Source organism: Gossypium arboreum, chromosome 4, assembly GCF_025698485.1.
Source record: "Gossypium arboreum isolate Shixiya-1 chromosome 4, ASM2569848v2, whole genome shotgun sequence".
Lineage (NCBI taxonomy): Eukaryota > Viridiplantae > Streptophyta > Magnoliopsida > Malvales > Malvaceae > Gossypium > Gossypium arboreum.
The window spans coordinates 110,922,509-110,948,924 of record NC_069073.1 but is presented as its reverse complement, the minus strand read 5'-3'; the positions used below and the strand labels follow the sequence as shown (position 1 = coordinate 110,948,924).

The window sequence follows — 26,416 nt, the reverse complement described above, 5'->3', positions numbered from 1 at the left end:
AATAGGAAAAGAGAAATGGGAAACACTCAAGAATAATTATGGTTTTATCTGAAATGGAGAAATAGAAAAATTTTGGAAATGAATATAGGTTTCCGAAAATGGAAATGGAAATGTAAATGAAAATGAAAACGGAAATGTAAATGATCCATTTGCAATCCTAAATGGATTATTTAAAAAATGATAGGAAGAATGAGTTTATGTTTTTGGACTGTTTTGAAGCCTGAAAATGAAAATAAACCATTCGGTCATAGTGAACATGTTGAGTTGTGAAATATTGAACATATTTTCTAGAAATTTTACTAGGGGAAAAATCATCAAAATTTTACCAAGGCTAAAATCGACAAAATTTTGCTAGGGGTAAAATTGGGATGAGAAATTTTTTTTATATATAAATATTAATGTTTATTTTGTGAAATAGGAAAACTGAATTAGGTTGGATCACATTACAGAGTATTGGTTCAAAAAAGCTCAGGAAGTACTCGTAATTGGACCCAATGTAAGAGAGGCCTAAAAACCCCTCACAGACATAAAAGGGCGACGACCCTAGTAGGAATACTTGGGTGTGTCGTTCAACCTAGTCCTATTCTAAGCAGAATGTTTTTCTATTTGAAATAACCCATTACAACTCAACAAGGGTTCTACCTTTTCTTCTTATAAATAGATGGAACCTGTAGAGCTATTAACAAATCCTTGAGAGATTGTTATTCTGCAGAAAAATAGAGAGAATTTATTCTCAACTATTACATATATTTTTCTGAAATAACAATTTTTTCGGTTTCTATTAAGAAGAGAGAATTTTCGTTTTCACCCCAAAAGGCGAGAAAACTTTTTCTAGTTATGTTTTTTAATTCAATTGGTTTGAACCCACACTCGAAGTAGTTCGTAGTACAAGTGCAATACCCCTAACCCGAATCTGTCACCGAAACAGGGTTACAGAGCATTACCATTATTTACAGATCAAATAACAAATATTCCACATCATAGGATATTCATATTAGAAATTAATCATAAAGTCCCTTATATGAACCCTCAAGGTCCAAAACATTCATTTGAAACAAGTTGGGACTAAACCGAGTTTACAGAGAATTTTTCGCGAAATCTCAAAATTTTTCCTAGGTGCAGGGGACACACGCCCGTGTGTATCAGGCCGTGTAACTCTTTTACTTGGGTCACACGGTCAGGTCACACACCCGTGTGCTAGACCATGTGTAGGTGTAGGGGTCACATGGCCAAGCCACACGCCTGTGTGCTAGGCTGTGTGGTCAATTCTGAGCATTTTGTTTTGACATTTCAAAGATGCAGCGGACACATGGCCAGATCACATGCCCATGTGTTAGGCCGTGTGTTAAACACAGTTGAGACACACGCCGATGTCTTTGCCTGTGTAGACAAAAATAGGCTATTTTCCAAGCCACATTTCTCACCCAATTTGTCTTCCTCTTACACCAATACTTAAACATATTCACAAGCCATTTTAAAACAATTAATTCAAGTCAAAACCAAGTCTCATGCATGACATATCATCACATACAACTAGTGTGCTCTTAAACACCTCAAATGACACTTTACCATCATGTAATTGAATATACAAACTTAACTTATCGAATTCACCTATTTGCATATTTTACCAAATATGTTAGAATTAATTTTCAATATGCCAACATGATTTCTATCAGCCAATCATTTAAGCACACACCAAACATGTTATAGCCTCATTTATACATATCAAAACATGTTCAACACAAGCTATTCCAATGACTAGTTATAACCCAAACATTTACATGCCAACATTCGCTAATTAACCTATACATGCCATTATAACCATAATTAATTTACCATATATATATATCAAGTTGGGCCGATGGATAGTGTGAGTGATTTCTATCGATGCTTACAATCCAACGAGCTTTCGAATTACTATAGAACAAGGGAAAATAAAACAGAGTAAGCATAAAATGCTTACTAAGTTCGTATAACATGGTAAATAACTTACCATATATTTATGTTCAAAATAAACATGCAAGGCACTATCACCTAATTTTATCACAAGCCCTAAACACATATCCACATCATGTTAGCCAAATAATCACATATAATAGTCCTTAATCATGGATGAACAAAGTCATTAAGCGTAATCCATATTCATGTAACAACCAATTCATGCATCATTATATTAGGTAATGTCATTTCCATGTACTTCATGTACATAAGGGTAATAGTTCCTTTCTAAGTCATACTATCTCAATAAATATCAAGAAACATGTATGGGCTCAATAATAATCAATTCCCATATATATATACTTTCCACATCATGAATTCAAATAACATATACAAATCATACTAATGTATTTCAAGTACATTTTCACAATATTTCGTCTCAAATTCATATTATTTCATGTCAGGATTTTGCTCATTAAATCAATTAAAATATCAATAGAAACCCAGGAAAATACACTTGAAGTGTACAAATCTATAATCTTAGATGAATATATTTGTAACACCCCTAACCCTTATTCGTCGCCGGAATAGGATTACTAGGCATTACCGGATAATACACACCCTTCACATGCATTTATACAATCATAATCAAAATCCATTCAATTCATTCACATTGTCCCTTATAAGGTCTTACGGGACCTTAAAACATGCTTAGAAGTGGTTCGGGACTAAACTGATAACATTTACAAACTTTGGGAAACTTAGAAAATTTAGCAAACTTTGGGAAACTTAGAAAATTTTCCAACATTTAAGGGTCACATGCCTGTGTGAATAGGCCATGTGCCTGACACGGCTACTAGACACGCCCGTGTCATAGACCGTGTGAAAACAGGGCGTACATACTGACTTGTACCACATGGTAGAAGACACGTCCGTGTGCCATGGCCGTGGGAAAATTTAAGAGGTTACTAACTTGAGTTACACATCCGGCCACACGCCCATGTGCCAGCCCGTGTGTCACACACGACCAGTCGACACGCCCGTGTGTCTAGGCTGTGTCAAAATTGTAGGGTATACTACTTTAATTCAAAAGTGTACCCCAGGGGACACACGAAAAATAGGCCATTTGAAAAGCCAATTTGCCACCCTTCACTCATGTACACATAGCAACCAATTTCGAACCATTTCCATACACTTATAAGCAGCCAAAACATACCAAATCCATACACTTATCATACTACCTATCATCAACAATTTCAACTACTCAATTCCTTATTCAAAACATACGAAATTACTAAACCAAAGTCATTAAGACTTACATATCTCCTAAATGAATTTTCTCACCTTTCTATCAACCAAATCATGGTTCTCAAACATACCAATTCATCATTTATAAATCATATCAAAATATTCCATTTCTCAAACATTAATATATCATCTAATAACTAACCAAATGTGCAACCACTTAGCCATACCAATAACCATGACAAACATGCCTAAACACATGGTAAATTATAGACATCACATATATCATTTGTCAGCATATAAATCAAGCCAACTCAAATAGCCATACATATCACCATTTACAAGCTAAATCTCATGGTTAAAATCATAAGTCAAAACATATCATCAACTCACTAGCCTATACATGCTATATACCATATTTACAAGCATCCGAAAATACCAATGAGTAGTCTATAGTGTGACGATGGTTCCCGATGATCCCCGATGTCTGAGCTAGCTTCTATAATATATAAAACAAAGACAAATAACACACAGTAAGCTTCATAGCTTAGTAAGTTCGTACCAACAATACTCAATAGTTCATAATATACAAATCATCAATTAATAAACACTTAGTAGTTCTCATATCATCATTCAATTCTAATTCATGACCATTTATCGGGTATATTCAAATTCATCAAGCATCATACACATAGTATCAACTACCACATAGGTATCGTATGTACCTATACTTTCCCGTATTTATTTATCTCATTCTCACCTCTTTGTTTAATACATTAAATCGTTCGGAAATCTTTCAATGCTTTAAGAACTGGCACATTTAGTGCATAAATGTTTAGCTGAAACTATAACAATATCGCACACTTAGTGCCATCAAATTAAACCGAAGCTATCTCAGTATCGCACACTTAGTGCCACATAAAGTCGAAACTATTCCAATTCGCACACTAAGTGCTGTATATAGCCAAAGCTATCTCGAAACGTACACTAAGTGCCAAACATAGTGGATTTGTCGTCGAACATTACCATAGTCTTGTATATACAATTTATGCAATATCAAAGCATTGAAAATATAATTGTAACAATGCCTATCACGTACGAATTTACCTCGTACTCGGAATTTGACGAATCGGATCGATTACTTGATAACCTTCGATTTTCCCCGATCTAAATCCGAATTCTTTCTTTCTTGATATATATGTATTCAAAATTAACCCATTTAATCACCAATTCATTCAGTTTAATCCAAAAACACATAATTTTAGCCAATTTTCACTTTTGACCTAAACTTTCACATTTCTTACAATTTAGTCCCTATTTCAAAAATACACAAAATTTACAAAATTAGATTCAATTATATGCTAGCTGAATTTTCTAGGGACCCCTAAAAGCCAAAAAATTTCATTTATTGCAAAATTTAACCCCTCAATTTACATTTTTCGTAATTTAATCCCTAATATGCATTTTTACTCAAAATCACTTTACAAAAAATGTATATCAAGCACCAAGCTCTCATAATTCATCATCAAACATCATAAAACTCATGGATTCATTAATGGAAACTTCCAAAATCATCAACACTTTCAAAAGTTGAGACATGGTCTCGCTAGTACTCAAAGCAATGATTATAAGAAAATAGAAATCATCAAAAATAGAAAAAAAATCATATACCAATTGAAGCTCACAAGTGCCGAATTTTTCAAGCTTCATACCCTAATGTTTCTTCACCTTTTTTGATTGTAAAAAAGATGAATGAATCCATTTTAACCTTTGTTTTATTTAATTTAACTTAAATTACAAAATGACATAATTACCCTTAATGATTTAACAATAAAATTCTACTAACTATAGGCATAAATGTCCATCCATTAATCCAATGGTTTAATAACATCATAAGGACTTCTATCGTTTAATTTCATAGCAATCAAGCACTTTTAACATATAGCATGCTACTTTTGCATTTTATACGATTTACTCATTTTCTCAAATTAACCACTTAAACGATAAAATTAACATATGAAACTTTCACACATATCTAATTTCATGCCGTAAACATCAAAAATAATATTAAAATTATTTTACAACCTCGAATTTGTGGTTCTAAAACCATTGTTCTGATTTAGCTAAAACCGAGCTGTTACAATATTCATCAAACAAGTTCCAAGCTTGTAACACCCAAACCCGGCCCAGAAGTTATGGCCGGATCCGGCATGCCACATCAAAAACATAAAAAAAAATTCCATTCTAAGTCCAGAAAATCATACTTGATGTTCAAAAGATTAATTCATTAAGGGTTAAAGTGAATGGAAGTCAGGCACCGTAGGAAACCGAAAAGAGGTGGTGAGTCTATCGGATCGCTAAGTACCAAGCTCCTTCGGATCCAATCCTAGACATGCATACCGCCATTGCCACACCTTAACGTCATGGATATTTCTAGGAAACCAATTCGATTAAGTCATTTTAGGAAAAGTGATTAATTTTGGAAAATACTTTCATTGCGGAAGCTTTGCTTGTTGTCGTGTTATTTTGAAATCAACTTTTGTTTTTGAAAACGCGCCTAAAGCTATCCAATTTCAACAGTTAAAATAAGTATTACCTATCTTAGTAATACATATTAAAACCATCAAAAATAAATAAGTGGCCTTATTACATTTAAAAGCCTAAAACCTCAAACGTAATTAAAAGGATGTCCGGTTTACTGAAGAAAATCAAACTTTCGAATGGGTGGCCACTCCGAATTCCCTCACGACTCCAAGCCCACTATGGTTGGGGATTTCTGCGTGGATGAAAATAAAAGGGTGAGTTTGGGGAAACTCAAAGTGTAAGGAAAACCCATTCAAAGCCCAAGTCACTCAAGCCTATTGGGCCTAAGCCCATTCAGTAATAATGGTATGGGCCGAGCCCTTTTCAGATTATAATAAACCGGGCCTTAGCCCTTATTCAGATAATGATGGCCCATAGGCCCATTTCAAAATACATGCAACATTAGTAAACATATGCAAGCCCATTTGGGTAATAGTGGTACTGGGCGAGCCCTTTTCAGATTATAATAAACGGGCCTTAGCCCCTTATTCAGATAACAAGATGGCCCATAGGCCCATTTCAAAATACATACAACATCAAGAAACATATGCAAGCCCATTTGGGAGACTACTCAACCCACCAACCACTACACTCCACCGTACCAGCCATACACTCCATGTGGGGAATAGCTCAACCCACCCAAATTTCAACACTCCACGATTGCAAATTTCTTCGCTCGCTTATCATAAAATTGAGGCAAAGCCTCCAAGATGTGGACAAGCCACTTTCAGTACTTCCTCCGTCAATATCCCAATCCCATGCATCGATAATAACAACATGGCATGCAAGAAATAACAACAATCAAACATGCATTTAGGTCAATTTAACCCTAGAGGTATTTCGGTAATTTATCTACTAGGGGTAAAACTATAAATTTTCCATTTTTAAAGGTATTTCAGTAATTTATCTATTTTAGGGTTTTTCATGCATATTCCTACCTTTCACGTACTAACAGAATCACGTACCGAGGGTTCTTACCGAATTGGGCCCGTTGGCCCATCATTCCAATTTTGGCCCATTAAGCCCAAAAATATCGAGGGCACAGAAATCATGCACTTTGCAGTCCAAACATTGCAGCTTACCAAAAACATTAATCGATTTACCTCACGAGCATTCTCACACTCGCAAATCTACAAAATACCGATTTTCGGCATTTCGGCTTTTCTGCTTTTGCCGATCTAGACTAAGAAAGAGGTGTTAGTTACACACTTGCTTATGACGATATATGCCGACGAGATCCACACACGAACCGCCTACAATTGGATTACTAACACGTTAATCTAACTATTCAAATACAAACTACATATTAACCCCTTACAATATTCGGCCAACCACACCTACATATCATTGTAAGCTTATAAGAAAACAATAAGCAACTCATTAACAAATTTTTGTCAATGTTTACCACATAATTATAATTTCACTGCAAGCTGTCTTCCTGAGCAACAGTTACTAAATCATTTATAACTGGAGCTACGAAACTCCAAATCAAGTTCCGCTAATTTTCCTTGAAAATAGACTCATATATCTTCTATCCATAAAATTTTCAGAATTTTTGGTTTAGCCAATCAATACCAGATTTTTCTCAAAGTTTCCCATGTTTCACTGTTTGACTAATCTGACCACTCTTCATTACGAATCAAATTTCTCATTGTACAGAATTCAAAATATGTTCTTGTTTATTTCATTAGAAACTAGACTCAATAAGCTTTAATTACATAATTTATTCACCTTCTAACTCATCTCCCACAATTTATGGTGATTTTCCAAATTCACGTTACTGCTGCTATCCCAAGCAGATTTATTACCAAATCACTCTTTCATACACCTATCTTGCATGCATGTTATTTAAACATGTATATCACCAATCAATCATCACATATTTATGATTTTTACTTAAGCATAATCTCTATTTCATCATTTCAAAGCACAACATGTTAGCCGATTTTTCCCTTTAGCATCTAAGGCACATGCATGCTCATTTGTTTGGCTCAACTTCACATATCTTCCATTTTTCATCAAAAGAACATGAAACAACAACCATTTCCTTCATTTTAATTCATGACCAAATGCTCACAACACAACTAAAAATCAAAATATACTTCAAGAGTTAAGGTAGAATCAAGAAGAACTCATGAACCTCAAAATAGAAGCAAGGTACCAAGAACTTACCTTCAATTTTTCTCCTCCTAATGACCGAATACTCAAGAGCTTTCTCCTCTCCTTTCTCTTCTCTAACTTTCAGCTATGATGAACAAAGATGGACAAAACTTTGTTCTTTTCACCCCTTTTTCTTTTAATAAAACTTCATATTTCATCCATTTAATTCTTTAATACAAAAGACATGATATTCTTATCATGAAACATTTACCTAACCCATTATCATGAAACATTTACCTAACCCATTATCATGGAACATTTACCTAACCTATTATCATGAAACATTTACCTAACCCATTATCATGGAACATTTACCTAACCTATTATCAATTTGTATCAATTTGTACCATAAATTATGGATATCAAGTGTACATTTTGTCTACAACAACATGATGGCTAGCCACTTCATGTAAAATGGGAGGTTTGTCATGCAAATCCTCCTATTTTGCACTCCTATTTATTTGGCCACGTCAATTTAGCCTATAGCATTTTCAAACATTTTCACATAGGTCCTATTTTATAATTTCACCCCCTTTTTCTTATGGAACAAAAATTAACTAAAATTGTTGGGTTCTATCTTAAGTTTGGGCTTTCTAGAGGCCCACTAACATAATTAAACCTATGCCAACATTCACAGAATTCCCGAAAATTGGGGCGTTACAAAGCTCATATATCACCATCTCATACTTCTATATATCATGTATCATCATTTTCATGTTTTTCAGGTAGATACATGTAATAATTCATTTCATGTTCATATTTTCTCATGTCAAGATTTTGCCTGTTGAATTTATTTGAAAACATTGATGGATAGATAGGTAGTGCACTCGAAGTGTACAAATTAGAAACTATCAATTCATATTCAGAGGTACCCATAAGGGCACATAATCAGGAAGCACATTCTCGAGCCATACACAGGATGCTTATTTGAGCCATGTAACAGAATGATTACCCGAGCTATATCAGGAAACTCATAAGAGTCTATAACAGAAAGTTCACAAAGAACTTTTAATTAGGAAGCTCATGAAGAGCCTATCAGGAATGCTCACAAAGAGCCATGTAACAGAAGCTCCGGATAGCATAACAGGAAGTCCAAGCGAGGCATGTTAGGAAGCTCATAAGAGCCTATATCAGGACGCTCATAAAGAGCTGTGTTTGTGTCCACAATAAATACTGGATCACAACTGATCGAATCATGTAACAGGATGCTCACAAAGAGCTGCGGTAGTGCGCAACACATGTAGGATCATTACCGATCAGGATGCTTGCAAGAACCATGTAATAGGAATGCTCAAGAAGGCTTTTATCAGGATGCTCATCTGAACTATAATGTTCGCAACATATGCAGGACTATAATCAATACAGGAAAATATTGTATCCATCGCATTTCATTATTCAAACATGACTTATCAATTATCGAACAATATCGGGCATGTGATTAATTTCATACATTAAACATTTATGCAATTCACAAAAATACAACATTCAATTCAAACATATTAATATACATAGTTAAGTTACACGAACTTACCTCAACAAATGTTCGTGTACATAAAATCTACTAATCTAGCACTTTCTCTTTTCCTTGTTTAAACTCCAAATTTGGTCTATCCGGATCTAATCAAGCAAAATAAGTTGGCTTGAGCTTAGGTTTCCATGGCTAGGGTTTCTATACTTTTAATTTGGGAAAGATGATATAAATGATGATATTTATTTTTTGTCATTTATCATATTTTATTATTTCACTTTCCAATTTCATCCTTTTCTTTATTATATTTTTCATGGATGAATCATCATCCTTAACAACTAAGAATTTTTAATGGTTTATTTACCATTTAAGGACCTCAAATTTTGAATTCTATAGCTATTTAATCCCTTTAGCTGTTAGAACTCAACTTTTGCACTTTGTGCAATTTGGTCTTTATCAAATTAAACATATAATAGGTAAAATTTCTTTATGAAATTTTCATAAAAAATTATTATCATACTGTAGATCATAAAATAATATTAAAATAAATTTCATTTTAGGAATCGAATTTGTAGTCCGGAAACCACTGTTCCAATTTTACTGAAAATGGGCTGTTACAACGAGAATAGTGAAGAAGATCGTTTGGTTGAAAGTTAGGAACGAAAAACGTTTGCTAAGCTGAAAACACAAGTACAAATTCGATTAAGGTTTATATCTATAAATTTCACAAATTGGGTCAATTTTCAAAATTTTAATTTTCTGTTGTGCAAGAAAACCATTTTCAAATCAAGTTTTTTCTAAAACCCAGAGGTTATGCCTCAGAGTTTTAGTTTAGCCACAAATTTTCTTGAGTGTTTTGTCAAATTTGTAAATGAAGTTTTTAAGTAGAATTGTTAAGAGATGTATGTGTTAGTATAGATTATTGTGTTTAGTTAAATGGCTAGAAACAAATTTTAAATAATGTTAGTTATTTATTCATAATTTGTATCATCCTGGACTCGGACTCGAAGAACGGGTTTTGGTTGTTACAATTTTTTTTTATTCCATTGTTTCTCTATCGGTGTTAGATTTGGACTGACTTTAACAAGTCAAAAATATCAAGAAAATGTTGGCTAAACATGGATATGATGAGTTGGCAAGATTAATCTATAAGGTTCTTAAAGATTCAAAAAACTAGCATGCAAATGGCAACCTGACAATTATCTTTAAGATTGAAATGATGATAATAAATAATGACTTGAAGATTAAGCAAATAGATAAGCATGAAAAATACATGCATGATTGGAACTTTAGGAAGAGTAAAAGATAAGATTGTATTAATGCAATAAAGAGTACTAGAGGTTTCTTAGGCAGTTAACTATGCTTATTTATATCTATTTCATATATTAGTGTAGGCATGTGTATGAGTTTCGAGAGAAAAAAAACAGTAGGCATGTGTGTGATAGAAAACTAGCAACAGCTACTATTAAGAGAGAAAAATTATTTGCATTTGTATTGTGCAATATTTGTATGTAATGAAATTATTTTGGTTTATAACTCACTATGCTTTCAACAATGGTATTAGGTCTTGGTTCGTGTCAACATCACAATAGTAAACATGATTCAGCCACATATCACAAAATTAACAAAGACAAATTATGGTAATTGGAACATCCAAATTAAGGCTTTCTTTGACTCTCAAGATTGTTGGGATATTGTCAAAGAAGGATAAGTTGAGCCTAAAAATGTAGTTGTCGAAGTGGTTTTGACAAACGGAGAGAAAAAGATATTGAATGAAGCTCCTAAACAGGATAAGATGGCGTTGTTCTTTATTTTTCAATGAGTTGACGAATTAACTTTTGAAAGAAAATTCAAATGCGAAAACATCAAAGAGACGAAAAGGCTAAAATGGCACATTTACAAACACTCATAGTCAAATTTAAGATGTTAAAAATGAAAATTCTAGAAAGAGTTGATGATTATGTCACCCGAGTAAAAGCAACGGTAAATGAAATGAAATAGTGAAACTTTTGATGACATTAGAGTAGTGGAAAATATTTTATGGTCATTGACACAAAAATTTGATTACGTGGTTATTTCCATTGAAGAGTAAAAAGATTTTTCACAAATATTTATCGATGAACTTATGGTGTAACAACCCGTTTTTCTGCGGTGTTGGAAAAATTAGTTTCGGGACCACAATTCCAACGAGTGAGTCCATAAATAGTATTTATGAATATTTACGAGTTAATTATAGTGTTTTATTAAAATTATCAAGTGGTAAGTTTTGTTAATTGGACAGTTAGCTAAAGTTAAGTGGTTTGACCCTAAAGTCAAGAGGTTTTAGAAAATGAGGTGTTGGGACCTCATTTTTGTAAATTGAGTCAGTAAATATTATTATTAAATATTTATGGAGTTTTTATATAGGTAATTGAAATTTGGTCTGGAAATTTTGGTGATTTGATAGTTAATTAAAGAGAAAAGACTAAATTATAAAAGTTGTAAAAGTTAATCGATATTGATTTTTATTAATTAAATTACTTAAATAGTAAAGTGGGAGATTTTATGTTCTAATTAGACCGTAATTAAATATGGGATGGTTAGTGGACATTTTGGTTGTTTTTTATATATTACTAAAGTTAAAATAATAATATAATAAAAGTAAAAATATGAAATAAACTTATCATCTTTTTCATTTGGTGTTTCATCGCTGAAACCAACCTTAAAAAACACCATTGTTAAGCTTCCTTAAGTTTGGCCAACAAAAATCTTTGCATGTAAGTTGATTTCAATCCGGTTTTTAGAATTTTTTTATGTTTTTGAAATCATTATAGCTTAATCTAGTTAATCTAGGGACTAATTTGTAAAACTGTTAAAGGTTTTGAAATTTTTGTTGATGTTTTGTAAGGTTTTATGAAATTGAATGAAATATTTATAAGTTTGGTTGTTAAATAGGACTATTTTGTAAAGTGATTTTTGTTAGTTTTAAGTCTAAAGACTAAATTTATAAAATAATAAATTTAACATGAAATTCTTGTGAAACTCATATAATTATGGGCTATAGATGAATCACTGAAAACTTGGTAGCATGATTTTGGGCTTAATTGTGATAATTGTGTAAGTTTCGAGTCTAGGGACTAAATTGAATAAAAGGTAAAAGTTCAAAGTAAAAGCATAAAATGTTGATAAAGTTTCAAATACATTAATTTAAATATTTTAAGGTATTTGAATTGGTTAATTGAGCTAAATTATTATATATAGATCAAGAAATGGTTTAATCGGTTAATAATCGCGGGAAAGGAAATGTTGTCGAGTAGTCTTCGTCGAGATGTTGGTAGCTACTACATTTAGGTAAGTTTGTATTAGATTTGTTATACTTATTGATGTTTTTAATTCTAATCATATAGGTGTTTATGTAAGTGTAAATAATGACCATAGTTAATTAAGGTAGCTTGAATATAGAAACAAAGGCCTGAGTAGGAAAGTATGGTGATGGTACTTATTTTACATGAAACATGTTATTCTATGGAATGTTTGTAATCAAGTTGAACATGGCATATTGTTATAATCATGAAAAGATAAAGGTATACAAGTTAAGGTCGGTGTGAACTCAATGAATAGCTAGGATACAAATAACATGTCATTAGGGTGTTTCGGGCATTAGGTGCCGTTGATATTAGTTTCCAGGTACTATGTACCAGTGATTACAGTTTCCAAGTACTATGTATTGGTGTTATAGTTTCCAAGCACTCTATGTCGGTGATATATTTCTAGGTACTATGTATCGGTGGTGGATATCATATCGATGGTTGGAATTTAACATTTTTTGTAGATTCTCATCAGCTTGTGTGAGAAGAATTGTGTAATGGTTAATATCTCAACAATTAGTTAATATCTCAACAATTAATTCGGTATAGCAGATTTAACTAATTTTCGCATTTTAGGAGCTTGAAAGAAAACATTTTCATTAGGTTTTAATTATGTTTTTGCAAGTTTTCCTAAAGTTAATAAAATGTGCAAATTGAGTCTTTTACTAACCTTAGGGGCTGAATGAGGCCTAAAGGTGAACTAATGACCTTTGTAAGTGTGCAGGAGACCATTAGAAGCGTACTAAATCAATTCTGGTTATTATGTCGCAGCAAGGAATACTCAATGATGCAACATAGGGAGCAGTGTGGAGAAATCATGAGACTGCCTTTGATGTCGCGACACAGCCTAAGGGTGTCGCGACATGCCCCTGAAGATATCCCAAGAGGAGTAATCTGACTTCTATGTCACATTATAAGTTTTGGTGTATCACGACATTGACTTTAGGCGAAAATTAAACACGAGCAAGTGGGCATTTTGGTTTGCACAATCAAACTTAAAGATCAAAAACGTCAGCTAACCTAGGGTTAAGGACAACAGCAACCTGAAATCTATAAATAGGCTCCTTTTTCACATGTAAAAGACATCAATTACTTAGCTTAGTTTTCTTCTTTTAAATTCAAGTTTAGTTTTTCTCTTTTTAGGTTTTAGATTTACTTTCAAATTGTTCTTGTTTATTTTGAGAGATTTGATTTGTGAAGACAATCAAACTTGTGGATTCACTTCATTCTTAATACAAATTTGGTGTTTTCTTAAACTCTATAATTCAATTCATTTATCATGTTTTTTCTTTACATCAATTCCATATTGTTTATGAAAACCATGAGGAACTAATCCTTCTACGGGGGATTAGCGAGTAGAAGTATGATCTGTTAACTGTTTTATAGGGTTACTCAATGGATCAATTGTTTGGGAAAGCAGGAACCTAAATCCTAAGCCTAACAACCCTAGGAAGTCATCAAGGTGGAAATTAACCCAAAATTGGTATGACCTATCCGTGAACACCTTCTCCCCAAGCTGGTCTAGACTGTGAGGTCGAAAGATAAGTAGTCCTTGCTGACTTGTTATTTGAGTGGAAGATTGGAAGATTCTACTGGGATAACGACTACTTGATTGAAGAGGAACCTGAAGCGACAGTTGATAGGGATTACCGAAGCAAGCTAATCACTAATACTCAAATTAGATTTATTCTATTCTCTGATCTCTTGAATTTTTATTTCTTTACGTTATTTTATTTTTTTATTATAAAAATCTTACAAACTTTTTTTATTTTACTGTCGTACTATAACTAAACTAAAGTACTAATTAGATCTTTCAGTATTTAAGTTAGAATTGATCTAACACTCACCTCCATTGGGTACGATCCTTGAAGTACTCACCTACTCTGTTGTAACTATATTACAACCGGAATCGTACACTTGCGGATACCACCTCATATAGCTATATCTTTTATTGCAGTATTTACACTCTAAACGTTAGTATGTTCAGAGGCGGTCAAGTTGTTGGCACCATTGCTGGGGAGGCGACGTCACTACTTTGATTTTAATTTTTTCACTCTAAAAAGAATAATTAAGAAATTTTTAGGTGATAGATATGATTTTATTTTCTTTATTGTTACTAGTTTTCTCTTTCTGGGTTTAGTATGACTCGTGGCAAGGGAACACCCAGAGTAGTAATCAAAGATCCAAAAAGAATAGTTTGGAGAAATCACTGATAGCAATAGTAGCAGCAGCAACAGTGCAAGATCCACCACCACTTGCTGCAAGTAATGTGCTACGCGAGAATCCACTGTTTGGCAGTGCTAACGATAACGCTTTAGGAGATCCACCGGCACTACCACAACTACCTGCAAATGTGCACATGGCTCATAACAAGAGAACCTTAATAGACTACACATTACCAAGTTTAAACGTGGTTCAGGAGAGCATAACAAGGCCGACTATCATAGCTAATAATTTTGATATCAACCCGACAATGACTCAGATGATCCAGAATAATTTACAATTTAGGGGCACAATGACATAGGATCTGAATCAACACTTAAAATGATTTCTCTAACTTTGTGATAATTTTAAGTTTAACGGGGTTACTTAAAACACTATTCATCTTCGGTTGTTCCCCTTTTCTTTGATTAACAATGTCTTTTCTGGTTAAACTCGCAGGCACTAGGGTCTATCACGACATGGGATGAGCTTGTTGGAAAGTTCTTACAACAGTTCTTCCTTGTTAGTAAAGCAGTTCAACTAAGAAGAGAGATTACTATCTTTAGAAAGATGGAAGGAGAAAGTTTCCATGAGGCATGAGAGTATTTCAAAATGTTGATTCAAAAATGCCTGCACCATGGATTCCTTGAGTCGATGCGATTGTGTGTAACACCCCCTAACCTCGAACCGTCACCGGAACAAAGTTACGAGGCATTACCAGACGTATCAGACAACTTATGAATAATTCACAAATAAAATAATATTCATAGCATAATTTAATTACTAAATCCCTATATTGAACTATTCAAATCTAATCATACATTTAAGTAAAACGGACTCGTTTAAGTACTCCAATTTTATTATTATTATTATTATTATTATTATTATTATTATTATTTTATAAATTTCGACAGCATTTCTGCTTATCTTTACATAAAACCCCCTGCAATTAAACCATATTCATTTCAAACATAACCAATTCAACCAATTTATTTCACACATTCATTTTCTATTCTAAATGCCTTCTAATCAACTTAATCAATATAATATCAATTTAAAATTATCATTGTACTAATTAAATTGAAATGGATAGACTTTTTCATTATAATTCTTAGACTTGCAATACTAATATTTTAAATCATTTATATTCAAAACATAATAACCTTTATATACATCCTATGTACATGCCACATTACCAAAAGAAAATATACATCACCAAAAGTTTGATGAAGTCGGTCCGGCTTTGGATGTTTGGTTCAAGATTTGACTTCTACAACTCACAGACGGAAACAATCAGACTGAAAGTATGCATATACTCGATGGTATCACTATAATTCAGTTTATAATTAAATACATTAAATCACACACATACTTTTACATTACAATTATCATCACTTAATGAACAATTCAATCTTTTTATATTATCATTCGATTATATATATATATCATTCTTATTTCTTTATTTCAATTCTCAACTTTCACATATACTATATCATTCAAATTTAGTTTTATCAGTAGATTTATTTCATTTGTCCCTATTAACTTGACTTGGACTCGGCGGATACACGGATTCCAACCAACACACCAGTACGGCTCAATGTGCCTTAACGGTAGACAGTACCTAATCAGTAATCAGTAACGGTAGTAGTAGCAATAACAATAACAGTATTCAACACCCAAAGTGCTGAATCAGAATGCATAATAAGATAGATTCGACATAGAAAGTGTCGAATCGGTAACAATAACAGTAAGAATAAGATGAGTCGGCACATAAGTGCTCGATCGAAAAAACCCGTACTCTTCCATATCCTATGGCATACCAACTATATCCGACTAGCCCGACTAGTTAATAGGGTATTTAAATCATTTTCAGACAATTTCCATTTCGATTCAATATTAATTATAATTTATTATTTTGATCAATTTTCACAGTAATTCAGTAATTCACTTCATTAGAAATTTTACAGTTCAATTTAATATATGTAACATTATTCAGTAATTTCACAGTTCAATTCGGTATTCAAAACAATATTCAGTATCCCATAATTCAGTTCAGTATCAATCTCAATTTTAGTACCCAATCACAAATTTTATTAGTTCATTAAATACTTACCTTAAAAATACTTACCACACATTCATATTCAATTAAACACATATTAATTATAAAGCTTGAGTTATAGTGATACAAACCAGAATTCTCTTCGGATTTAATCCTCGACGATCTTTCTTTTTCCTTTTTGGGCCGATGCTTCAGGCTCGATATTAGCTACGAACAATTAAAATAATTTCACAATTATTAGCATAATACAATTTAAACGCTGAAATTTTTATCTAACTTTTACTTTAATTCCAATTTAATCCCAACTAAACCTATATATTTTTCTTTCTCAATTCATACCTTTTTGCTACTCAATTTCTTGCCAAACCCACATCTAACTTATTTTTATCATATTTTCATAATTTCGAATTTATTTAAATTTAATCCCTAAAACTCAAAACTTATAGCTTAGTTTACAATCAATCCTTTATTCAATTCTAACTTAAAATTTATTCAATTAAATCCCTAATTCATTATTTTGCTCAACATGAACTATGTTCAAGAACCTAAAAACTTTCAAAACCTTAACTTAATTTCAACAAAACTTTATTCTAAAGCTTCTAAAACATCAAAATTAACTAAAAAGGACTTAATTGACTTACCAATCAAAGTTTCAAGCTTCAAATCTCTAGTTTTTCCTTTTGTCTTTTTCTTTCTCTTTTTCTCCCCTGTTTTCGAATGTTTCTGTTTTCTATTTTGTTTGTTTAGTTTCTATTTATTTTATGCTTTATCTTTTTTTACTTTATTTAATTTATATTATATTTAATTAATAAATATCTATTTAATAGTAATTATATATATAACAATTGTACACACAGATGTTTTACATTTGTCCAATATCACCACCCTACATTTGTCATAATTTTATTTAATTATCACATAAAAATCTTATTTTATAATTATTTAATTAATAAATATCTCTTAATTATAATAATAATAAATAAAAATATCTACTAATTTAAATAAAAATTATAATTGTATAAATATTATCATTACATATGTATATTTTATCACCTTACACTTGTTATAATCATACTTTATTTAACATATAAAAAAATCTTATGATATAATTATTTAATTATCAATAATTTAATTTAATCTAATTATCTATTACTTTACTATTAAGTAAACAAATTATTTTATAACAAGTACACATGTATCTATTTATTACAAATATACCAATATTTTTATTACCATACAATTCTCTACTATTTAATTCAATTAATAATAATACTAATAATAATATAAAACCATAACAATTAATAATTATAATAATCAATTATACAATATTATATAATACATATATAATCTAAATAAAATCTTAGATTTTTTTAATACATTTATGCCGCCTCAACCATTGCTTAATGGCATATTTTCCATTTTGACCCTTTTTACTTTCTATTGTTTTAGAATTAAACTTTTACTTCTTATTCAATTTAATCTTTTTCGCTAATTACTCTAAATTAAGCTAAATTTACTAAATTAAAACCTAATTAGACACACCACTAGGCTCATAAATATTTTTAATAATTATTTTCGAACTTATTTCACAAGATGGAGGCCCGATAACACACTTTTCCGGTGCCCACGGATTTTGGGTCGTTACATTGTAGGTGTTTTACAATGGGTTAGATGCGAATACAAAATCAGGACTAGACAGAGTAGTAGGAGGAGTAGTCATGAACAGGACGTACAATGATGCATAAGAAATAATTAAAAATGTGACATTAAACTCCTGTCAGTAGCCCATTGAATGATTCACATATGGCCAGAAACCCACTACGGTAAAAATGATTTAGGAGGATCACAAGTATCAACAGTTAGTGGATAGACTTAACTGTATCGAATCTGCTAATAAACCGTCTAGTTGTGGAAAAGAAAAACTGCTCTTTCACTACATCAATAATCCTACTGAGGATGTGAACTATATCAAAAATAGGGTTGGAAATCCTTATTCAAATACCTACAATCCCTGCTGGAGGGATCACCCGAATTTGAGAAGGGGAGGAAACCAATGAGTAAGTAATAGTTTGAATCATGCCAAAAATATTAATTATCAGCCTCCTTATTTGCTGAAACCCTAGGATAGGGTCAACCTCAGTGACCATACTACATGTGGTCAACGTTTAGATAAAATCGAGAGAGAAATGTAGTCGATGAGAATAGACGTAACACATGTGCAGTCTAAGTGCACCAAATCAATAAGAACATTGACTAAACTTGAGGATCAAATGATCCAATTGATGAGCATGATGGGTGACATCAAAAGTCAAATTGATACAGGAATTTTGAGTAATACAGAAAATAATCCTCGGAGGGAAGGAAATGAGTACGTGAAAGCAATAGTGCTTCGATTGGGAAAATTATTGAATAGCCTAGAAAACCCTACTCTAGAGGTAAATTTGGAGAATGCTAATGATCCTCAAGAGGAATCCGTAGAGGCTGAAGATGAACTAGAACAAGATGAGGTAATTGCACCAACAGTGGAGCCAAAAAAAAAATTAATGATGTTGCCATTACAAAGATACCATTCCCTTGAAGATTAGAAGAAAATAAATAAGAGGATGAAGATGAGTTTGTAAGTTTCCTAAACTTGCTCAAAACATTAAATATAAACCAGCTTTTAATCGAGTTAATTGAGAAAGTTCCAAAGTACGCTAAGTTTTTAAAAGAAATTATGCCATTGGCTATATGACTGGACAGTTGTAGGCATGATTTATATGGTTTTATAATTAAAATTTTAAGGTTAAAATTGTAAAATAATAAAAGACATATATGATATATTATTACATAAAAAAAGCCATGCATTTTAGCTCATATTGTGACCGAAACTAAAAAAAAAAAAAAAGAACTAAAGCTTGGTATATTCGGTCATTGTTGGTTCAATTTTAAGGTATGTTTTGTTTCGATTTTTGATAATTTTTACGTTTTTGTGATCGTTGCTTTGAATAGTACCCGACCCATGCTCGAATTTTTTATTTCGATGAATATTTTGTGTTATGCCATTGATGAATATTTGTGTTTTGTGATGTTTGATGATGAAATATCAAAAATATGTTTTAGATTAACATGTTTTGTATTGGAGTTTTTGATGATTTTGAGTTATTAGGACTAAATTGCAAAAATAATAAATTGAGGGATTAAAATGTGAAATAGATGAAATATATGGACTAGTATGTTTATGTGGAAAATTCGGCCCAACTATATTGTTGTGAGATTTTGTGTATTTTGTGTTTTATCCAATTAGGACTAATTTGTAAAAAGTACGAAATATCAAGGGTAAAATGGTAATTTACCCATTTATGTGTTGTTGGATTAAATTGAATGAAATTGTGTTTAAATGAGTTTAATTTGAAATTATATAGATCAAGAACAAAGGAAATCAAACTTAGATCGGGGAAAAACAAAAATAGTCGAATAGCCGATTTGTAATATCCGTCGATATCCGAGGTAAGTCTTTAAGCAATTAAACATGGTTTATTTTGAACATAAAATGTTTTATTGTGATGATTCAAATTTTATAATCTATTAGTATAACAGTCGAATGTGATGTATCATTGAATTATTGTGGTTGAGTTTCATTCAACTGATCTAAAACCTCTGAAAGTGTGTAAGTGTTACATGGAATATTATATGAGTCGATATATGAAATGTTGTGGAATGATTCTATATTTGTGATATTCAGGCTTTAAGGCTAGCAAGCCTTGTGCTGGTGACTTTGATCGGGCTTTGTGCCTAGCAGGCTTAATGCCGATGAATAAATATCAGACCTTAGGTCTAGCATGCCTTGTGCCAGTGTGTGATTCAGTCTTATGCGTAGCAGGTTTTATACCGGTGATTTGTTTACAAGTCTGTGATTATAAGAGTTCAAATTATTGTGGATATTGAGCAAGTGAAATTGAGATAAATTACTTTGTTTATGTTCGGCCACATAGGTAAGTACATGTAAGCTTATATTGAACTTGTATATTTGGCTGCATGTGAGGTTATATTGAATTTGAATATTCAATTACATGTGAGTTTATATTGAATTTGTGTATTCAGTCATATGTGAAGTTAACTTGAATTTGCATATTCGGCTATATGTGATATTCTATTGAATTTGAACTATAGGTTACATATGATGTTTTATTTAACTTTTATATATTCAGCCATATGTGAGTCCATTAAGAATTTTGTGTATTCGGCCATACATGTAAGTGCTAATGTGATAACATATTTGTTCTTGTATAATCGGCTATATAGGAAATATATATATGGTGATATATATTTGATTTTGAACATTCGGCTAAGGTATCTTAATGTGTTAATGTGTAATATTATTGATATAATTTGGTTAGTTGAATGTTTTGATTATTCATTGAGTTGTTTATTGTGCTTAAAGCTTACTAAGCTAAGTTAGCTTACTCTGTGTGTTTGTTTATTTTGTTTTATAGATATTGGTTGTAAGTCACGAGCTCGGGGATCGCTATCGAAGTCATCCACACTATCGTCAACTTTCGGTACTATTAAAAGTTTATTTTCGATCTTATGGCATGTATAGGCTAATATGTATTTTGTTCAACTTTGAATATGTATATATAAATATATTGAGCCATGCGAATATAGCTTATCTTTAGAGTTTGGATATGGTTATGTTCGGCAATGGTTTATCTCATTTTGATTATAATGAAATTATATGCATATGTTTATATTTGTTAATAAAAATGTGATTATTTGAAAGGTATAGATTGGGTTAAATTTTGAGGTATGATTCGTAAATGCAATATGATAAATAAAGCATGTTTAATATTTAATTAGCCATGTGCTTTATATATTTATGAGTATGAATTGTATGAATATGTGAATGTTTGGAATCTTATTTTTGCTCAGTAATGCCTCGTAACCCTAATCTGGTGACGGGTACGGGTTAGGGGTGTTACATTTTATTGGTATCAGAGTTACAGTTTAGTCGATTCTAGGACTAACGTAGCATGTGTGAGTTTAGCTATACATGCCATAAATTATACTGCGATAGTGTGATGACTTCTGACATTTGAAAATGTGTTTTTATATAGTAAATGGATCCCGATAGAGCTGTGGCTGATGATGTTGAGAGTGTAGCGCCTGCTCCCGTGCATGGGACATCGCTAGTTGAATCACGACCTATCTCGAGTAGCCATGAGGGGGAGGCTAAACAAGCCTTCTACCAAATGATGAACGAATGGTTTACTTAGTATATCCAGACTAATCCGGCTGTACAACAACCTCCACCCCCGAATAATCCATCTCCGATACCTGTGGTACCTCCGATGATTAATCCGATGAGATTTAATAGGCCCTTTGTAGATAAAATCAGAAAACACGGGGCCGAAAAATTTAAGGCTAATGATAATAATGATGCTGAACGGGCCGAGTTGTGGCTCGATAATACTATCTATGTGTTCGACTAGTTATCATGCACTCCAGATGAATTTTTAAAGTGTGCCATATCTTTATTACGAGACACTGCATATCACTGGTGGAATACACTAGTATCGTTGGTTCCGAAAGAAATAGTGACTTGGGAATTCTTTCAAGCGGAGTTCCGTAAGAAATACATTTGCCAGAGATTTATTGACCAGAAACGAAAAGAATTTCTGGAATTGAAACAGGGTTGTATGATCGTAACCGAGTATGAGCGAAAATTTGTGAGACTTAGTCGATATGCTCGTGAATGTGTTTCAACCGAAGCTATCATGTGTAAAAGATTTGAAGACGGTTTAAATGAAGACATTAAATTGCTGGTTGGTATACTTGAAATTAAATAGTTCGTGGTACTTGTTGAGTGAGCTTGCAAAGCCGAACAACTCGAGAAAGAGAAAAGAAAAGCTGATTTTGAAGCCAGAGATTCCCGTAAAAGATCATCGAGCAAGACTTTTCAATCAGCATCGAAGAAGTTTTGAGATGATTCTAGTCGATTTAAAGTTACTTCAGACTTTTCTAGACTAGATTAAGACCGACCTCCTGTGAGTTCACGAGCTACTTCGATTGTTAGTGTTGGCAATGATAATCAGAACAGATCCGAGTGTAAGCATTGTGGTAAATGGCATTCTGGAAGCTGTAGATTGCATGATCTGTCTTGTTTTAAATGTGGATCGATGGATCATTTTATCCGAGATATTCCGATGTTAGTAGAGCAAAACACTATTTAGAATGCGAGGCCGAGTAACATGTCAGCACGAGACAGACCACCAAGACATTCAGGTAATGTGAGTGTTAGTCAGAGAGGGATGAAAGATACAGTGGTTCGATCTAAGGCTCGTGCACTTGCCAGAGCATATGCTATACGAGCTCATGAGGAGGCTTCTTCCCCAGATGTTATTACTGGTACTTTCAGTCTTTATGATACTAGTGTTATTACATTAATTGATCCTGGTTCGACTCATTCATATGTGTGTGAAACATTAGTATCCAGTAAGACTTTGCCTGTTGAGTTTACTGAGTTTGTAATTCGAGTATCAAACCCCCTGGGTCGGTGTGTTCTGGTTGACAAAGTGTATAAGAATTGCCCTTTGATGATTCGAGATTCATACTTTCAGGCCGATTTGATGTTGCTACTTTTCGACGAATTTGATATAATTTTGGGTATGGATTGGCTGACTTTGTACGATGCTGTTGTTAATTGCAAAACAAAGACCATTGATTTGAGATGTCAGAACTACGAGATTATTTGGATTGAATCTAATGATCTAAATGGTTTACCAGCGGTAATATCTTCGATGTTAGCTCGAAAATATGTGAGAAAAGGTTGTGAAGCTTACCTTGCTTATGTGCTTGATAGTAAAGTAACTGAAAAGAAGATTGAATCTGTACCAGTTATGTATGAGAATCCGGATGTGTTTCCTGAAGAATTGCCGGGTTTGCCACCTATCCGAGAGGTAGAGTTTGGTATTGAGTTAGTTCCGAGGACGCCTCCGATTTTGATAGCTCCGTATCGGATGGCACCTACTGAATTAAAAGAATTGAAAGCACAGTTGCAAGAGTTAACAGGTAGAGGTTTTGCACGACCGAGTTTCTCTCTCTGGGGTGCTCCAATTCTATTTGTGAAAAAGAAAGACGGAACCATTAGAATGCGTATTGATTATCGCCAGCTAAATAAAGTGACTATAAAGAATAAATACCCGTTGCCACGGACTGATGCCTTGTTCGATCAGTTAAAAAGGGCCTCAGTGTTTTCGAAGATAGACTTGAGATCGGGTTATTATCAGTTGCGAGTCAGAGACTCTGATGTGCCAAAAACTACTTTTCAAATGAGGTACGGACATTATGAGTTTCTAGTTATGTCGTTCGGACTTACTAATGCACCTTTTTTTTATGGATTTGATGAATCAGATCTTCAGGCAATATTTAGATCAATTTGTAGTTGTGTTTATTGATGATATACTGATCTACTCTCATAATGAAACCGAACATGCCAAACATTTGAGACTTGTGTTACAGACTTTGTGAGAAAAATAGTTGTATGCGAAGTTTAGTAAGTGCGAGTTCTGGTTACACGAAGTTAGCTTTCTGGGACATGTTGTTTCAGCATCAGGTATTCGAGTTGATCCGAGTAAGATTTCAACTATACTCGATTGGAAACCTCCGAGAAATGTTTCTGAAGTCAAAAGTTTTCTGGGACTTGCTGGTTACTATAGACGGTTTGTGAAAGGTTTCTCTATGATTGCAACTCCGATGAAAAAGCTACTACAGAATGATGTCAAATTTGAGTGGTCAGAAAAATGCCAGAAAAGTTTTGATCAGTTGAAAGCTCTTTTGACCGAAGCTCCGGTGCTAGTTCAGCCAGAATCGGGTAAAGAATTTGTTATCTATAGTGAAGTATCTTTAAATGGTTTGGGCTGTGTTTTAATGCAAGAAGGTAAAGTTATAGCTTATGCCTCGAGACAATTAAAGCCGCATGAAAAGAATTATCCGACGCACGATCTAGAGTTGGCAGCTATAGTGTTTGCATTAAAGATATGGCGCTATTATTTGTTCGGGGAGAAATTTCATGTCTATTCTGATCATAAAAGTTTGAAATACTTGATGACTCAGTAAGATCTGAATTTGAGACAACGTCGATGGTTAGAATTGCTAAAAGACTATGAACTTGTGATTGACTATCACCCGGGAAAGGCTAATGTTGTTGCTAATGCTTTAAGCCGAAAATCACTATTTGCTTTGCGTTAATGAATGCACATATAGCTATGTCAGATGATGGTACGATGATAGCTAAATTAAAAGCAAGGCCATTATTTATTCAACAAATTTGTGATGCCTAGAAGGTTGATAATGAAGTGATAGCAAAACAAGTTCAATGTGATTCAAATGCCGATTCAGAGTTTCAAGTTGATGCTGATGATTGTCTGAGATTCAGAAATCGAAAATGTGTTCCGAGAAATACAAAGTTGATTCAGATGATTTTGAACAAAGCTCATAATAGTCGGTTAACTTGTCACCTGGGTAGCACGAAGATGTATAATGATCTAAAACAACACTATTGGTGGCAAGGTATGAAACGAGAAATTTCTGACTTTGTATCGAAATGTTTAGTCTGTTAGCAAGTAAAAGCCGAGAATCAGGTACCTTCTGGATTACTTCAGCCGATCATGATACCTGAATGGAAATGGGACAGAGTTACGATGGATTTTGTATCCGGTTTACCGTTGACACTGAGCAAGAAAAATTCAATCTGGGTTATTGTTGATAGATTGACCAAATCTGCTCACTTTGTTCCGGTTCATACAGATTACTCACTTGATAAACTGGCTGAATTGTATGTTTCTCAAATCGTGAGGTTACATGGTGTACCTATATCTATTGTTTCTGATAGAGATCCAAGGTTTACATCGCGGTTTTGGAAGAAACTGCAAGATGCATTAGGTACTAAACTGCATTTTAGTACTGTTTTTCATCCCCAGACAGACGGTCAGTCTGAGCGAATTATTCAGATACTTGAGAATATGTTGAGATGTTGCATTCTCGAGTTTGAAGGTACGTAGGAATGATATCTACCTCTGATTGAATGTGCATACAATAATAGCTTTCAATCAAGTATCAAAATGGCACCCTATAAAGCTTTGTACGGTCGTAAATGTCATACACTTTTGAACTGGACTGAGCTCAGTGAAAATAAGATACACGGGGTTGATTTGATCAAAGAAACCGAACAGAAAGTAAAAGTTATTCGTGAAAGTTTGAAAGCAGCATCAGATCGTCAGAAATCGTATGCAGATTTGAAACGTAAAGACATAGAGTTTCAGATCAGGGATAGAGTGTTTTTGAAAGTTTCACCGTGGAGGAAAATACTCAGATTCGGTCATAAAGGCAAATTGAGTCCGAGATTTATTAGGCCGTATGAGATTTTCGAGCGAA

General features: G+C 33.0%; 1 non-coding gene across 1 annotated transcript; it reads right to left on the bottom strand.

Annotated features, from left to right (window-relative positions):
- Window positions 1-15,480: 15,480 nt before the first annotated feature.
- Window positions 15,481-15,587, bottom strand: LOC128292115 (small nucleolar RNA R71). Its single transcript, XR_008282100.1, has one exon. It is a non-coding gene; the product is annotated as a small nucleolar RNA R71 (small nucleolar RNA).
- Window positions 15,588-26,416: the final 10,829 nt, after the last annotated feature.